Source organism: Saccopteryx leptura, chromosome 2 (genome assembly GCF_036850995.1).
Source record: "Saccopteryx leptura isolate mSacLep1 chromosome 2, mSacLep1_pri_phased_curated, whole genome shotgun sequence".
NCBI lineage: Eukaryota > Metazoa > Chordata > Mammalia > Chiroptera > Emballonuridae > Saccopteryx > Saccopteryx leptura.
Window position 1 is genome coordinate 43,629,545 of NC_089504.1, and position 4,783 is coordinate 43,634,327.

Genomic DNA, 4,783 nt, shown 5'->3' on the forward strand with positions numbered 1-4,783 from the left:
CTACTAAAAGAAAAAACATTCCTACATATTAAAACTTACAAGGTAACACAATAGTAATAAATGTCATTTTACATATTAACACAGTAGCGATAAATGTCATTTTACATACCAAAGACATTTCAAAATCTTCTACGTTGCCACACAGTGAAAAGTTTTAGCTTACGATAAGGAAATAGTTCCAGAATGCAGGTTTTTCAAGCAAGGGGGAGTGGGCTCATGATCCCTTTGTCTAGAGCAGTGGTCCCCAATCTTTTTTGGGCCACGGACCGGTTTAATGTCAGAAAATATTTTCACGGACTGGCCTTTAGGGTGGGACGGATAAATGTATCACGTGACCGAGACAAGCATCGAGTGAGTCTTAGACGGATGTAACAGAGGGAATCTGGTCATTTTTTAAAAATAAAACATCGTTCAGATTTAAATATAAATAAAACAGAAATAATGTAAGTTATTTATTCTTTCTCTGCGGACCGGTACCAAATGGCCCACGGACGGTACCGATCCGCGGCCCGGGGGTTGGGGACCACTGTCCTAAAGGATCTTATTGAAGGGGAAGAGGAAGTTTTAAGATAACCTTTGTCTACTTTGTTGTCTAGCAAGTAGAGGCCTCAGTCCTTCCAGAGAACTATAGTTAAATTATGACTAGATGACCCAATTGTCCCTGTAAGCCAGGAAGCTCCTGCATTCTTCTCCCTCCACTCTCCACAGAAAGGAGGGGCAAGAAGCCTGACTTTTCCTCTGTAAAATGACGTTGCCAATACTAAATTTTACAGTTCTTTCGCACCTTATCACAAGTACACTCCCTTTGCTCCCCTCCCCCCTTCCTTCTGGGATCTGCTGTGCTGTTATCTGCATCTATGTGTTATGCATTTATAACTTCACTACTCCCTTCACCTTTTCTGATCTCATCCCCTCATCCCCCTTCCCTCTGACAGCTGTCCCTCTGCTCCCTATGACCTCGCCTCTGCCTCTATTCCATTCCTCAGTTCACCATGTTCATTAGATTCCACATGTAAGTGAGATCATATGAGATTTGTCTTTCTCTGCCTGGCTTATTTCACTTAGCATATTAATTTCCAGGTCTACCCATACCATCACAAAAGGTAAGATTTCCTCCATTTTTATAGCTGCATACTATTTCATTGTGTATATGTATCCACTCATCCACTAATGGATACTTGGGCTGTTTCCAGATCTTGGCTATTGTAAACAATGCTGCAATACACATGGGGGGTGCATGTTGAGCAAATGAGTTTGTAAATTTGTATTTTTTGAGTTTGCTCACTTTTATTGTTAAAAAATGGCACTGGGCAGCCCCGTGTGTGCTTGCCCTCAGAGCAGAGCAGTTGATTGCAAATTGCAGATTGCATTCCTGCTTGGGAGGGGCCATTGTTTTGCTAATGTTTGCTGGAGGAGGGATCTTTGTGGGCCCAAGTAGTTTTTCCAGGGCAAGCGGAGAGAATGCAGAGTGGTAAAGAGAAAGCCATATTGGCAGGGAGAGAAATGTGTGCAGATGGGGAACCAGAGCTAAGGGGCTTTGGGAGCCCTACTAAAGCTGGTGAGGACCTTTGATTATAGGAGAAATCAGAGAAGATTCTCCTGGTTGTGAAACCGGAGAATGTGTCAGGGCTTTGGGAGCTCTGAAGGAGAGGGAAGTGTTTTCCCTGTGTGTTTGCTCATTGGCCGGTATGAGACTTTAATAAAGGGATGGCCCACCATTTTTGGCTCCACTGTTTCTTTACCATCTGCCTGAATCCAATGAGAACCTGCATGTGAATGGCTATGACAGTGGCGGCCACTAGCCTTATAGTGCATATCTTCTTTTGAATTAGTGTTTTGGGGTTCTTAGGATATATTCCTAAAAGTGGGATAGCTGGGTCAAAAGGCAGCTCCATTTTTAATATTTTGAGGAAATGCCACAGTGGCTGCATGAATCTGCAATTCCACCAGCATTTCAGGAGGGTTCCCTCTTCTCCACACCCTGGCCAGCACTTGTGTGTTGATTTGTTAGTGAGAGCCATTCTGACAGGTGTGAGGTGGTATCTCATTGTGGTTTTTTAATTTGCATTTCTCTGATGATTGGTGACATTGAACATTTCTTCATATGCCTATTGGCCATGTGTATGTCCTCTTTGGAGAACTGTCTATTCAGTTTCTTTGTTCATTTTTAATTGGATTGTTTACCTTCCTGGTGTTGAGTTTTAGAAGTTCTTTATAAATTTTGGTTATTAACCTCTTATCAGATGTATCAGCGAATATGTTCTCCCATTGTGTAGCTTATCTTTTTTTGTGTGAATGGTGTCTTTTGCTGTGCAAGAGCTTTTTAGTTTAATATAGCCCCATCTGTTTATTTTGTCCTATATTTCACTTGCCTGTGGAGATATATCAGCAAAAATATTGCTATGAGAGATACTGAAGAGTGTACTGCCTGTTTTCTTCCAAGATTTTTATGGTTTCCCAACTTACATTTAAATCGCTTATCCATTTTGAGTTTGTTTTTGTAAATGGTGTAAGCTTGTGGCCTAGTTTCATTTTTTTGCATGTACCTGTCCAATTTTCCCAACACCATTTATTAAAGAGACTGTCTTTTTTTTTTAAGAGACTATCTTTACTCCATTGTATACTCTTGCCTCCTGTGTAAGAATATTCATAATCTTAAGAAGAAAATAAAAACTTTACCCATACCCTATTACAAAAATATAACTAGTATACTAATAATTTGGAATGTACAGCCATTCAATGGGTGTGTGTGTGTAACTCTAGTGTAATATATTTTGAGGTCAGCTTTCCCTCCTTAATATATCATGAACACTTTTGCATGTTGTTAATATTCCTCTCATTATTTTTAAATGGCTGCAAAAAATCCCATTATATGACTCTGCTCTAATTTAACCTATCTCCTATGGCTAGCCATTACAGGTGTTTCCCCTTTTTCATGATTATTAACACATCTGCAGTAAAAATTCTTGTTATCAACTCTTTGTACAAGTTCATGAATAGTTCCTTGTGGGACACACAAAAATTCTAGAGACATAGAGATTTCTCTCCCAAAAGAATGTTTCCAGCCCTGACAGGTTGGCTCAGTGGTAGAGCATCGGCCCCACATGTGGAAGTCCCGGGTTTGATTCCCGGTCAGGGCACACAGAAGAAGCACTCATCTGTTTCTCCACCCATCCCCCTCTCCTTCTCTCTCTCTTCCCCTCCCACAGCCAAGGCTCCATTGGAGCAAAGTTGGCCCCGGCACTGAGGATGACTCCATGGCCTCTGCCTCAGGCGCTAGAATGGCTCCGGCTATAACAGAGCAATGCCCCAGATGGGCAGAGCATTGCCCCCTGGTGGGCATGCCAGGTGGATCCCAGTCGGGTGCATGTGGGAGTCTGTCTAACTGCCTCCCCGCTTCTAACTTCAGAAAAATACAAAAAAATAAAAATTAAAAAAAAATAATGTTTCCAATCTTATGCTAAGCCTTAGCCAAATGCTCAATCTTTAAGTGGACAGTTTATTTCCAGTACAAAGTCAGTCTATCTATAATCAAAATTCTAGATTCTGCTGACAATTAGGAAGGTAATTAGAAATTACAGCAAGCCTAGGCTTGTGTGGGATTTCTACTCTAACCACTGACATTCATTTTGTAAAAAACTAGGCATTCTTCATCTTATTAACAATGAATTGTCCAGTTCCAAAATTGGATCAGAAAGTGTTTTTTCTCTTTCTTCAGTGGTTCTTTATCCTGCTAACATGGGTTCATCATGTATGAATAAAACTAAAGTAAGTGTGAATGCTAACTCCCAACCATCCTTAGACCCAGTCCAAGAGAAAAGAAGTCCTAGTCCACAAAGAATCAAAAGGCCGGTGGTGGCACAATGGATAGTGTCAACCTGGAGCGCTGAGGACCCAGGTTCGAAGCCCCAAGGTTACTGGGTTGAGCTCAAGGTTATTGGCTTGAGTAAGGAGTCACTGGCTCAGCTGTAGCACCCCAGTCAAGATACATATGAGAAAGAAATCAGGAAACAGCTAAAGTGCTGCAACTACAAGTTGATGCTTCTCATCTCTTTCCCTTTTTGTCTGTCTGTTCCTCTCTCTCTCTCTCTCTCTCTCTCTGTCCTTCACCAAAAAAAAAAAAAAAAAATCAAAATGTATAATTCCCAGTGTAGCTGGATATTAAACATGCTGACAGCAGGGGAGAGGTGAGCACTGTGTAGGTCCCTGGAGATCTGGAGTTGTTTGCCCAGCTGGAGGAGAGCTAGCAATTTCATCAGCAAAAGCAGGATCCAGAATTGGATCCTGCCCTATCTCCTCACGTTGCCCAGGAGAGCAGCATGGGTTCCCTCTTATGGGGAGAGGGGGTGCACTCCCTGTATTCATTATTGACAAGTAGTAGCAAACTGTACACACTGTTCTGCACTTAGCCCTTTTTACTGAATAATATATTTGAAGGCTCTTTCTAAATCACTATATAAAGATGTCATTCTTTTGTATATATCATATGGGTTTACTATAATTTATTTAGCAGTCTTCTATTTTTCAGAAAGAAATGCTACAATAAATAGCTTCTGCATGTGTCACTTCACACACATGTGAATATATTTGTAGGAGAAATTTCTAGAAATGGAATTGCTGAAACTTAGGGTACATACATTTATAATTTTGAAAGATTGACAGATTGCCCTCCATTGAGATTAGACTGATTAATAGTCTTCACTAGCCAAACACAGAGCAGTATTTTATAAAACTTTTGGATTTTAAATGACATCTCAGAGTTTTTTAATTTACATTTAACTTG

The 4,783-nt window shown here is 40.7% G+C and overlaps 1 non-coding gene across 1 annotated transcript; it reads left to right on the forward strand.

The window, feature by feature from the left end:
* Positions 1–3,064: 3,064 nt before the first annotated feature.
* Positions 3,065–3,140, forward strand: TRNAV-CAC (transfer RNA valine (anticodon CAC)). The gene has a single exon. It is a non-coding gene; the product is annotated as a tRNA-Val (tRNA).
* The last annotated feature ends 1,643 nt before the right edge of the window (positions 3,141–4,783 follow it).